This window comes from Hylobates moloch, unplaced genomic scaffold, assembly GCF_009828535.3.
Source record: "Hylobates moloch isolate HMO894 unplaced genomic scaffold, HMol_V3 SCAFFOLD_19, whole genome shotgun sequence".
NCBI lineage: Eukaryota > Metazoa > Chordata > Mammalia > Primates > Hylobatidae > Hylobates > Hylobates moloch.
This window is the reverse complement of record NW_026652294.1, coordinates 14,281,670-14,295,012: the sequence shown is the minus strand read 5'-3', so window position 1 is coordinate 14,295,012 and position 13,343 is coordinate 14,281,670. Positions and strand designations below refer to the sequence as shown.

General features: G+C 56.8%; 1 protein-coding gene across 1 annotated transcript in view; it reads right to left on the bottom strand.

Moving 5' to 3' along the window:
- Positions 1 to 13,343, bottom strand: part of KCNJ4 (potassium inwardly rectifying channel subfamily J member 4) — a 29,538-nt gene that overhangs the window by 15,598 nt on the left and 597 nt on the right. The window lies entirely within an intron of this gene.

Below are 13,343 nucleotides of genomic sequence, written 5' to 3'. Positions count from 1 at the left end.
GAGAACAGTCAGGGCTGAGTTCGAGCCCCACTCCCTCACTTATCCAGTGGAGGCCACTGGGTGGTATCGCCTGTGACGCCTCCTGGGCCCTCCTGGGACTCCAGCCCGAGACTCACACGTGGGGAATGAGCAGCCTTGCCTTCAGCAGCGCTGCTTGGAAGCGGCCCAAATGCCCATCCACGAATGGCACAGCACACAGACAGAAAAAGCCAGGAGGGAGCTCTGTGAGGAGCAATGTAGGTCTTCAAGATGTATTTTTAAGCAAAAGAAGGCAACAGTGATGAGCGGTGAGTATAGTAGCTACCATTTGTGTAAAAAAGGAGAGAGAAGAAATTTATAGATACACATATTTGCTTGTCTCTGCTTGTCTGTGGATGGAGACCCAGGAAGCTGGTGACATTGGCTGCTCCGGGGAGGGAAAGCAGGTGGCTGGGGACAGGGTGGGAGGAAGAACTGTCACTGTATTCCCGTTTGTGTCTTTTTAAATTTTAGAACCGTATGAATGTATTACCTGTGGGAAAATGCATATGAAAAGTTTTAAAATTAATGTGTACACATGCATATTTTCCAGAGAAGGCATTCATAAGGTTGTGTGGCCGGGTGCGGTGGCTCACGCCTGTAATCCCAGCACTTTGGGAGGCCGAGGCGGGTGGATCACGAGGTCAGGAAATCGAGACCATCCTGGCTAACATGGTGAAACCCCATCTCTATTAAAATTCAAAAAATTAGCTGGGTGTGGTGGTGGGCACCTGTAATCCCAGCTACTCCGGAGGCTGAGGCAGGAGAATGGTGTGAACCCGGGAGACGGAGCTTGCAGTGAGCTGAGGTTGCACCACTGCACTCCAGCCTGGGTGACACAGCGAGATTCTGTCAAAAAAAAAAAAAAAAAGGACTGTGACCCCAAAAGTCTGAGAACACTTCACCTATGGGCTGCGTGGCTTTGGGAAAATTTCTTAACCTCTCTGAGTCACATCCGTAAAATGGGAAGGAATAACACCTAGTGTACAGGCATGCTGCCAAGGCGAACAGTGTGGGCAGGGGTTTGTAAACTGTAAAGTGCAGAAGACTTTCTTTCTTTTTTTATTTTTTGAGGCAGGGTCTCGCTCTGTCACCCAGGCTGGAGTGCAGTGGCACTATCACGGCTCACTGTAGCCTTGACTTCCCAGGCTCAAGCGATCCTCCCACCCCAGCCTCCCAAACAGCTGGGACTTCAGGTGTGTGCCGTCGTCCCTGGCTAATTTTTAAATTTTTTGTAGAGACAGGGCCTCCCTATGTTACCCAGGCTGATGTTAAACTCCTGGGCTCAAGTGATCCTCCTGCCTCAGCCTCTCACAGTGTTGGCGTGAGCCACCGTGCCCGGCCTGCAGCCCTTCTTTAAGAGCATGACTTACTCTCCACTCTTCCTCGCCTCCTAATCTCCCCTCAGCCCCCTCCAGGGCTCCTCTGTGCCCCCTTCCCTCTCAGCAGCTCTGATGGAGGCTCCGGACTGGCCCTCGTTTTCCTCCTTGAGTCCTCCAGGCCTGAGGGTCCTTCTCCAGGTCGCCCCTCGCTCTCCTGCCCCTGGCCTCTCCATGACCCACACCGTGCAGTGCCCAGCTCTGCCATCCCACCTCCCTTCTCTTCTCCCCAGTCCTCCCTGTGATCTCATCCAGTCCTGTGGCTTAAAATACCACCTAGCCTGCGCCTCCCTCCCAGGCAGCTACAAGCCCACTTGGCTCCTGCTCCCTGTGTCTGCTGGACAGTGAAGAGGCATCGCGAACCCGGCACTGCCAAGCCCGAGCCATGCCCCCGTCCTCCCCTCTTCTGCCTTCCCCATCTCAGTCTGTGACTCCTCCCAAGAGGTCGCTCAGGCCTGACACCTAGGCATCATCCTCCAGCCCTCCCTAAGCCCAACCACAGTCACAATGGGATAATAACTAACACGCACTTAGTGTTCACTGAGGGCCATGCGCTGACTGGTCCACACCTGCAAGGCAGGTGCTGTTATCATCATCCCACAGCGGGCTTGGGAGCTTGCCCAAAGCGGGTGAACCTCGGGGCCCCGGACACGTCCCTTCACCCAGTCATCCACCCCAAAGAGCCACATCACTATTGCAGCCCACAGTCTCCGCCCACCACCTCCTCCCACAGCCTCCACCCACCTCCCGCAGTCCATCTCCACATCACTCCCTGCTCAGATCTCTCGGTCTCCCCAGGGCACTCGGGATGAACGCCTGGCCTCAGGGAGGTCCTGCCCTCTCTGACCGCACCCCCTCCACTCTCCAACCACGGGAAGAGACCTTCCTTCCCGTCCCTTTAACGCACCAAGTTTATTCCTGTCTCTGGGCCTTTGCACTGGCTGTTCTTTCTGGTTGAAATTCTCTTCTCCAAGACTCCACCGCTTGTGCCTTCCTACCATTCAGGTCTGGATTCAAAGGCTGCCTGTTCCAAGAGGCCCCGAGGCCCTCCCTCCCCATCCAGCTCTCAGATCTTCCTGACAGCCCTTAGCAGTCAAACCAGTCTCATCTGCAACATCATTAAGGGCAGGAACCTTGCCTCCCTACTTCACCCCGACTCCCAGAGCCTGGCACAGAGTAGCTGTTTCATAAATATCTAACGACTGACAAACAAGATGACCCAGCCCGTCACAATTCCCGGGAAGGGTCTAACTGGGCCATGTGACACATTGTGACCAAGGAGAAGCTATTTTTGACACGGTAGTCAGGGAGAACTTCCCAGCAGAGGTGGCCTCTGAGCAGTGACCAGGAGACCCTCTGTGTCACTGTACACCAGCACAGTGGCCATGAGCAGAGGGGAGAGAGGACAGGATGTCAGAGGGCTCAAGCCTCTGCCTCACCCTCCACAGAGCATGGGCTTCTCTTCCCAGGTGTCCCCCAGGTGCCAGGGGCTCGGCGGGGGGGGGATGTCCTGGCCTCAACCAGAGATGGGTGGCAGGGACATGTGTACAGGACCTAGTGGGAGAGGGCATGGCAGACAGAGGCCTCAGAAGGACCAGAGACAGCAGGAGGAACAGTCAGCCCCTGCCCATGACTCAATGCTGGGCCACAGCCCCAAAGGACTGTCACTGGCAGAATGCCTGCCATGGGGGGGCCACGAGCTTCGTGCCCCTCTTTACTTCTGACCACCTCGCCACTGGCTCCTCAGGCCAGAGAATCTCCAACTCCAGCCGACCCCCATCCATCCATTCATTCATTAATCACCCTAAATGTCCCCTGAGCTGGAACAGGATCTGCCTTCCTGCCAGGTGCCAGATGTGTCTCAACACAGCACACTGCCTTGCCTTGGAGGGTGCTCTGTAAATAATTGAGTGAACATTTATTGAGCACCTACTGTATGCTGAAGGGAAGCAGGTAAGTCACAAACCGGCTTTGCTGAGCTCCATGCACGCATGTGTGCGTGCATGCGTGTGTGTGCATGTGTGTGTGTGAAAGGGCATAAAGAGAAGGTCCTAGGAAGATGAGGGCAAGCAGGAGAGCACAAGGACAGAGCACAGCTGGGCCTGGGCTGAGCGGAAAGCAGGGAATTTGGCCCAGCCTGGGATCTAGGCCCTGGGGAGAGGTGGTGGCTCTGGGGGAGCGTGGGGCCCTGGACCTGGGTAATCCACTGAGCAAGGGACAAGAGGCTACTTCTGAGGGCAGGACAGCAGCACCTGGGAAGTTGTGGCACTTATGTCTTTAGGAACCAAACATCCAGGGAAATAGGAACCTGTGCGTCAGAGCCTCTATCAGGGCGCCTCCTGGATTTCTATACAGGACAGTAGCTTTCAAGTTTTTTGACCAAAATCCATAGTAAAAGCAAACATCCTGTTTGTTACTTTAACTTACTTTATATTTATTTTTTAGAGATAGAGTCTTGCTCCAATGCCCAGGCTGGAGTGCAGTGATGCGATCACAGCTCAATTGCAACCTCCTGGGCTCTTGCCATCCTCCCGCCTCGGCCTCCCAACGTGCTGGGATTACAGGCATGAGCCACTGCACCCGGCTGTATATTTAAAGCTGAAGTAAGAGCGTCACAAAATAATATTTACCCTCACTACATGCATAGTATTTTGAAATTTTCTTTTTAATTTCATTTTCGGAAAACAAGTAGTGCAACTCACTAAATCAATTTCCCAACCCACTAACGGGGCAGGACCTGTGTGCAATTTTAAAGCACTGGCCTGAGTGGGGGTTAGGAGCTGTGAAACGGGATTCAGCGTGTGTCTTGAAGCTGTGACAGGCGGTGCTTGGACTCCGGGCTTTGTGACACACAACCATGGGGAGAATTTTTGGATGTTATGGGGGAATACTGGGAAAAGCCTGTTAGACCCCCCAGCTCACAGGACCGCCACTCTGCAGCCCAAATAACAGGGACTCTTTGGGTTCTGGGTCCAATTTCTTCCCCTGGTCTTGTATTAGAGCCCCCTCCTGCCCTGCTAACAGATGCCATTCAGCAGTTGCTTACACATCTCCCAGGACAGGGCGCTCACCCCCTTCTCAGGCAGCCCACTTGACTGTGAGGAGTAAGTTCTGCTGGGCTGCTCATGCAGCTGCTAAGTGGGGCCCCCCCGGGGCTAGCTGGCCATTCTCCTCTGTCCTTTAGCCTGTTGTCTCAGGGACCCGGGACAGCTCTGGCAAGTGGTCCTCTCTCTGCCCCACCCAGTTCTCTCTCTCTGCTGCCCAGCCACTGCCTGATGTCTGTTGGGGGCAGACTTGGAGTCCAGCCAGAGAGAGGCCCTTTCCAAGGTCAGGTGGGCTCAGGATCTGCAGCCTCATGGCGGGGCTGGCACTCAGCCAGCCCTGCCCCACCAAAGCAGTTCTGGGGGTCTGGGGGAGGGAGGGCCGGGGGAGGCTCAGCTGTCCAGAGAAGTGGTACCACAAGGCAGTGGCTGGTGATGGGGGTCTGGAAATCAGGACCAGCAGTGCCCTTGAGTGGTTGGGCCACAAAGTAGTTCATATCAATGAGCTATGATACATTCATTCACTCACAGACTCACGGGATCTTCCCAGTCACCCTCAGAAACAGACGCAAAGGGCCAGGCACGGTGGCTCATACCTATAATCCCAGCACTTTGGGAGGCCGAGGTGGATGGATCACATGAGGTCAGGAGTTCGAGACCAGCCTGGCCAACACAGTGAAACCCTGTCTGTACTAAAAATACAAAAATTAGCCAGGCATGGTGGTGCACACCTGTAATCCTAGCTACTTGGGAGGCTGAGGCCAGAGAATTGCTTGAACCGGGAGGTGGAGGTTGCAGTAAGCTGAGATCGTGCCACTGCACTCCAACTTGGGCAACCGAGCGAGACTCCATCTCAAAAAAAAAAAAAAAAAAAAAAGAAACGGGTAAAAACCCACCCTTATGGGGCAGGGGATGAAGGCTCAGAGAGGTGAAAAAGCTGCCCCAGATTCCACAGCTGCTCAGGGGTGGAGCTGGACGTGAACCCAGATCTTCTGTTTCCCAGTCATGGGCCTCACCTGGGACAACTGAGGCCAGAGGAGCCTTGGGGTAGGGGAGTGGGAGGCAGGCCACTCCTGTCTTGCTGAGAGCAGGCTGGGTCTCTCGGCCCCAGAGGGCAGGGTGAAGGAAAGGGGGAGGCAGGGATCAATCAGCAGAGCCTTCTGACACGAGTGGGCTTCCCCGGAGATGGAGGTGGAGAGCTCCTCGTGAGGAATAGTGAGGAGGGACTTGAGGCCCATTTGTCAGGATAACTGCAGAACGGTATCCATGGGCACGAGGTTTGAAGGATGCCCAAAGCCCCTCTGCCTGCTCCATTTCACCCCCAGCCAGAGCCCCTCCAGCCTGTGCCCACCACCTCCCCTGTATGGCCCCAAGGAGCCCCTAATTACGGACCCCATCCCATTTGTCTCCCAGGCTGAGTGGTACCTTCACACTCACAGGGCAAAGGGTCCTGGGCTTCTCAGGCCTATGTGGAGAGGGGAGGCTCCTGGGGGAGTCTAGGGTGGGGGCTGGGAGAGGAGCTGCAGAGGGGTGGGGAAAGCTTCACTGAGGTGTCCCAGGGGCCAACTCTGCCACCAACTTGAAGATGGGCACACCCCTCCCCTAGGCCTGAATCTCCCCATCAGTAAAATGGGGTCAGCTCCCCATAGCACACGCACCCCCTGCTGTGGCCCAGCTAAAGAACCCTCCCGTCCGGGTGCAGTGGCTCACCCCTGTAATGCCAGCACTTTGGGAGGCCGAGGAGGGCAGATTACAAGGTCAGGAGTTCAAGACCAGCCTGACCAACATGGTGAAACCTCGTCTCTACTAAAAATACAAAAATTAGCCAGACATGGTGGCACGCGCCTGTAGTCCCGGCTACTCGGGAGGCTGAGGCGGAAGAATCACTTGAATCTGGGAGGCGGAGGTTGCAGTGAGCCGAGATTGCACCACTGCACTCCAGCCTGAGAGACACAGTGTGAGACTCCGTCTCAAAAGAAAAGAAAAGAAAAGAAAAGAAAAAAGTAGTAGCAGGGCGTGGTGGCGCATGCCTGTAGTCCCAGCTACTTGGGAGACAACCGGAGGCAGAGTTGCAGTGAGATCCGCATTCGACCCGCCTGGGTGACAAGGTCAGTTTTAAAAAAAAAAAAAAAAAATTGGCGGGCGCCTGTAGTCCCAGCTACTCGGGAGGCTGAGGCAGGAGAATGGCGTGAACCCGGGAGGCGGAGCTTGCAGTGAGCCGAGATGCGCCACTGCACTCCAGCCTGGGGGACAGAGCAAGACTCCGTCTCAAAAAAAAAAAAAAAAAACCCTCCCATTCCTGCAGCCCAGGCACATGAGCTTCTCCCAGGACAGGCAAAACAGGAAAAGGCTGAGCAAGCCCCACCATCCCTATGGGTGGCCCCCGATACACAGAGGGGCAAACAGAGGCCCCCAGATGGACAGTGGCCTAGTCAAGGTCATGTGGAGCCAGTGAGGGGCTGAGCTGAGATTCGATCCCACGACCCTGACTTAGGCCACCCTTCCTACTGCTGTGACCAGGGACTGCTGCCCTTCCCCTCGCTCCAATCTGCGGATTTTCTGGGGAGAGGGAGCTTAAAGAGACCCAGACCCTGCTCCCCTCCCCCAAACCCCACAGCTCTGGGGAGTGTCAGCGAGAGAGGAGGGGCCGGCAGCCCTGGGGGCCATCAGGACACAGAGGAGTCAGGAGTAGCTCCCGGTTGAGAGGCTCTGCCACCATTGCTGTGTGACCCTGGGCAAACCCTGGTGGTCTCCGGACTCGGTTTCTCCATCTCCCAGGAGAGGTAATGGGGAGAAGGCCAATGTAGGGGCAGACAGGAGCTGCTGGGCCGAGCTTGGTGGGGGCTTCTCCTCCATCCCAGTCCCAGGGAGCTCCTCCGCCCAACTGTACCTCCCATGCCCCAGCTCCCCTCTGCCCTGCTGGGGGCCCCCCACTGGCCCTGCCCAGGCCTAGACCAAAGCTCCCAGCTGACGGGTCACCATGACAACACTGACTTCTCCCTCCACAGCTCCTGCTGGGGTCGGGAACACCAAGGACCCCCTTTCCTGGTAGCCCCTAAGGACCTCTTGACCTGCCAATGTCTCTCTGGGGCACCTCACCCTCCCCTGCCTGCCAAGGCCAGACGTCCCAGCTGTTGGCACCAGGGCTGGTCAGGGACTGGCCAGCAGCCATAGGGAGGAGTGGCTGAGCTGTTGCAGGAAAGGAAAGGGGAGGCCTAGGGTGGCAGACATGTACCCACCTCCCTTCAGGTGGCCAATGAGCGTCCTGGAGGGGCTGGCACTGGGTGCACAGTAGGACAAAGCATCTGTGGCTGTTTCCACCCAGGGGCCTGGAACCAATCCTTGCTTCTCTCTGAGCCTCAGTATTCTCATCTGAGAAGTGGGGTGATGGTTCTCCCAGGGTGGTGGAGGATTAAGTGAAATCATGAATATGAAGCCCAGCACAGAGCCTGGCACTCAGCTTCCCTCCTGCAGCAGTACCCTGAGAACACTGCTCTCACCCCAGCCACCAAGTAACTGCACCAGCCATCTGAGCAGCCCTCATGCATGCGCATGCGCGTGTGCCTGTGTGTGTGCCTGAGCATGCATGTGCAGGCTGAGAGGGGGCTGCGAGCAGGTGCGACAAAGGGTGCAGAGGGAGGGGCAGGGGCCACACCCCAGCACTCCCCCCCAACGGTTTCCCACCCTGTGTGTCCCAACAGACAACAGTGGTCTTAGAATCAGGCGAAACCCATCCATTCAAATCCAGCCCGTTTCCAGCCAGGCACTTCCACTTGCTGAGCCTCAGTTTCCCCTTCTGTAAATGAGAATCATCTATGTCCAAAGTCTTCCAGGTTCACAACAGGGACCCCGTGTTGGGCCGCAGGGCCAGGATTGGTCAAGACCTTTGGGAGTGGGGGGCCAAGACCAGAGCAAGGCAGAGTGTGAGCCCACCCCTCCTCCCCATGCTACACCCCACCCACCACCCCGTGAGCGCCCGTGTGCGCGCCTGCAGGAGCGCGCGTGTGTGACTCAAGGTCTATTCATAGCCGAGCTCCACCAGCTGCAGCGTCACAAGCAGAGGGGCCTCAGCCCATATTATTATTTCAATTACCATCTGAATTAAAAGTTTGAGCAGCGATCAGCCCACGTAGCGAGGGGAAGAGGGAACAGGAGAAAAATAAAGATGAAAAGGAGAAGAAGGGCTGCGCCTGGCGATCCCCCACACCCCAAGGAGGGCTGAGTCCAAAGAGGAGGCTTAAAGGTTACGCCAACCCCCAGGATTTGTGCCTGCCCCTTGCCCAGGACCCAGAGTCCTCCCATCGTTGGGAGGAGCGCTTTTTGACAGCAGCCCTACCACAGATACTCTGTGGAAATAGATCGTTCAGCCCAGGTTCACACGGATGGGTGGACATCACTTGGAGAGGGTGAGGGACTGACTTAAGGTCACACAGAGAGCCACCCAAGGAAGCTGTCTCCAAGACCCTCTCCTGCCAGCCAGGTCCCACTGACCTCACCGGGCTCTGTAACATGTGTGCCATTTCCCTTCCGCTCCCCTCTCCCTGTGCCCTGAGCCGATAACTTTCCTCCTGCAGCCCTAGCTTGAAGCCAGCCCTCTCTCAGCCCTCTGTATCCCCGACCTCACACCTCATGCCACCACCGTCAGCCCAAAGGCCCCTCCTCACTCACTGGCACAGGGGACAGAGCCCTGGTCCAGGAGACAGGCAGCCTGGCCCTAATCTAACTCTCTGGGCACCTTCGGGCAGGTCATTCCTTGTCTCTGAGCCTCAGTCTTCCCATCTATGAAATGAGTTCTCCCCTAAGATGCATGGTGGTATCTGTCTTCCGAATGGAGCCCCCAGAGGATCTCTGAGGGGGTGTCACGCTGTGGGGGCGTCACGCTTTTGGGGCGTCTAGACCATCTCCTGCCAAGCCCCAGCCCAGGGGAGGAACGTTTTCCACTCTTTCCCCAGGGAAGCCCCAGAGACAGCCCCCGAGAATCAGACTAGTCTGAACTCACACCCAGGCTCCTCTGCTGTCTTGCTGTGTGACCTTGGACAAATCACATAGATTCTCTGAGCTGTGGCTCTTCCATCTGTAATACGGGAACATCAAATCAACATTGCCATGGAGAATTAAATGGGAATTTGCAAAAGCTCCTAGCCCAGTGCCTGGCGAGCAAATGTGTTTCCTCGCTGGGAAGCGGGGAAGCGATGGGCACTGCTTCCCAGCTCCTCTTTGGGAAACACCAAAGACTCCTAGGATTTTGGAAGTGGGGATGTTATTCGGCCTCACCCGTAAGGCGAGAGTCACCTGGCAGGTGCTCATCTGGCTCTGCTTGAATACCTCTAGGATTGAGGAGCTCACTATCTCACAAAACATCCACAGCTGCTCCCTATCTTGCTCCACCTCCAGCTCTGGGAATTTTCTAGAATGGAGCATAAGCTTCCAGCTTAACCCCAAATCCAACCTGTCCTTGCCTGGGACTGCCTGCAACTGGCTTTAAAATGAGACTGAAAGGAGTTCTTCAAAGAGACCAATAGAGGGAGGGGATTAGTGCCCAAGGACAGTAGGGGTGAGGGGATCTGGAGAGAAGGGAGGGAGAAAGGAGGTGGCTGAATTCAGAGCTGGGCCCTCAAAGCTCCTGGGTCCTGTCTGGGCTTGCCACAGTGTTACACAGGGACATCTGTCTGTCTGCTTCCAGGTAGGGCTGGGAGCCAGGAGCTCTGGATTCAGACCCTGGCCCTGCTTCCTCCACCCCCAAACCATCACTGTGACCCTCGTGGGTCCACTTCCCCCTTACACCTCAGTTTCCACTTTTGTAAAATGATGGCCCTGGCTCTGCTTCCTCCACCCCTAAACCATCACTGTGACCCTGATGGGTCTACTTCCCCCTCAGGCCTCAGTTTCCACTTTTGTAAAACGAAGGCATCAGACCAGTGATTTAAGCTCCAAACCTTCTGTCTGAATCCAGGCACCCTCCCACTCTACCCTGTCCACCCCCTGCCCAGCATGCTGGATCCACGGGCCCCTGAGTGTCTATAGTTTCAGAGTCAGAGGCCCTATCTCTACCCCTGTCTCCTGCCTTCATAGCTGTTGCCTTTGAGGAGTCTGTCATCCCCATTTTACAGGTGGGGAGATGGAGGCATGAGGCATTGAAGCCAATTGCTCAAGGTCACAGAGGGTGATTTGAAATCCAGGGCTCCCTCCTCTGGGCCCAGGGGAGCCACAGAACTTAAGGGCACCTTCTTTCAGGAGAATCACCAAGATCTTAAGTGGCCAGCCGTTCTCTATACAGATGTGGACTCCGCATGAGGCAAGGGGCTGCCCAAGGTCACACAGCAAGGCACTGACAGACCAGGGTCCTGAACCAAGCCTCCCTGCCCCCAGGCTCTACCCAGACAGGGGGCTGGCAACATGACCTGACTTTCTGCCCTGGTCCTGGGATCTCCCCAAGACTGGAACCCACGTCCTGCCTCTAGCTGCTGCCCCCAGAAGCCCCCCAGCATCTAGGACTGAGATGGGAAGAGTGAGCAGGAAGACAGGAAAGAAAGTTGAGGGCTGGCCACTTGCCCCCGGCCCTCTGGCCCTCCCCTCCTGCTCTCCTCGTGCAGGGGGAGCGGCGGCGGTGGTGATGTAATGCACTCGGCTTTCGTCCCGGTGCCAATCTCAGAAGAGAGACGACAGATTGCGTGAGCCAAATTTGGCATCCTAGGGGGAGAGGCATGAAAAGTGGAGATGTGGAGGAGCAGAGAGGAGCCTGGGGTGGTGCAAGAGGAGCCCCCTGCCCTACAGCCCTGAAGCGCCTCCCCTCCCTCCCCTCAGGGCCCCCATCTCTTCCCCAGGTAGCCTGGCCCTGGGGCCTCCCCTCCTCACTCTTAGGGGCCAGCCTGGCTGCTCCCTGGACCCCTTGAGCCCGGCGCTGCCAAGCCTACCCGCCACCCCCACCCCACACTGCTCTAGCTCTGTTTCCCACCGCCGCTAGTTTCCTGGTTACCATGTTGCTGGTTGTCATGTCGCTTACATGTCCTCGTGACTCAGTGGTCCCCGCAGAGGGGCCCCCTCCTCCTCACACCCCCCTTAGCACGCGCCCCCGCCTCCCCCAGATCCACATTAAGAACCAGCCCGCCCTGTAAGCCTACACTGTTCCTCCTCCCCTTCCTTCTCATCCTAAGCTAAGCTATCTTCTCACAGCATCTCCCAGAGCTACTTCATACTGTCTTTCGCAAATGTCTATGAACCTACTATGCTCCAGGCTGGCGCACGCGGCTTTCACAGACCTGACACAGTCTGGAAACTGCTCAACACCCTGATGAAGTCAGTATCATCATCCCTATTCTCCAGTTGAAGAAACTGAGGTTCAGAGAGGTCAAGCCACCCACCCAAGGTCACCCAGCAGAAACTCAACCGGCTCTGCCTGGTCACAGCCACTCCAGAGGATTTTCTGAGAGAAGAGCTTTCTTTTCAAGGATAACCCAAAGGGCCATGAGGAATAGTACCCCAGATTCCCCCTCTAATCCTGGACACTCCTCCTTGGTCAGCTATTTCCGCCATATTCCCACTGCCCCATGCCCACCTCCACCCACTAGCTGTTCATCTCTCTTAAGGTAAAGTGAGTCTTTACTCCCATCTCCCCAGCGCTTTCCCCAGCCTGTGAACAGCCCTCTGCTCGCTGAGCCCAGGGCCCGCCTTGGAGGTCACTGGGGCAGGGAGTGACGTCCCCATGACACAGACGTGGAAGCTGACGGTTGGGAGGAGAGTGACCAGCCCAGGGGGCTGCTCTCCCAGCCAGCTGAGCTAATTTCTGGGAGGCTGAATGGAGGACATATGAAACCCACTGCCCAGTGTGGAAAACCCCAGAAAGAGTCCCTCCTCCCAATGAGAATGGAGTGGAATGTTCTAGGCTCAGCCCTTCCAACTCGCTGGGATATGGGTCAGCTCAGTGGCCAACAGTCTCTGTTCCCACCATGCTGCACCCATCTCTTACCCCAGCTGCCCTGGTCCACCTTTTGCTCCCCTCATCACAGGCCAAGCCAGGGCCACAGCAAGGCTCTTGGGCCCCTAAAGTCCTGCTAACTGCTCCCAAAAGGCCTGAAGCCATGGAGGTCATGGGACTGGATGTGGCGGAGCACACACACACACACACACACACACACACACACACTCGGCTCCAGCCCTTCTCTGGGCCTCCCTCCCTGAGTTCCCCACTTCCCCCAAACCTGCTGCTGAACATTCTACTGCTCTTGAGGCTCTGCTCTGTCAGCTGGCCAGGCTGCCCTGCCTCTAGCCCTCCGCTCCACCCCACCCAGCTTGCCACCTCCAACTCCCTGCATCCTGTCCATCCTGAAGCGGGGACATTGGGGGCAGAAGCGTGGGTAGGGGGCAGGGAGGCTGACACTGGTGGGGGGACATTTGGCAGGTTGCAGGGGAAGTTCTCCCTGCGGGAGGCTCATTGAGACCTCTCTTGCCTTGGGGTGCTCCCTACACGCGGAGGAAAAAGCAGCCTCTGCCTCCCTCCCCAGCCTCAGTTTCTATCACTGTGAATGTGCAGTGCCTCCTCTACCAATCCCTGCCCCTGCGCCCTGGGGTCGTGTGGCGCAAAGTAGGTGCTCAAAACAGGAGAAGTGGGATTTCGTTCTTCAGATCACAGGGCCATTTGCAAGGAGGATGCAGCTGGGGAGGCAGAAAGGCGGCATCCCCCACCTTGCCACAAGTCACCTGCCTTGAAGCTCCCCGGCATGACAACTGGGGTGGGTGGAGGCAGGGAAAGGTCATGGCCGGGGCAGGAGGTCAAGACCCCTTCCACCCACCTCTTTCCCCCTTTCCAGGCCACAACTCAGACCGCGACGCTCCTAGACGGACAGACGGACGGGGCGTCACGGGACCGCGCGCGCGGCGCCGGGCAGCCGGGACCCGGCTCCGGATC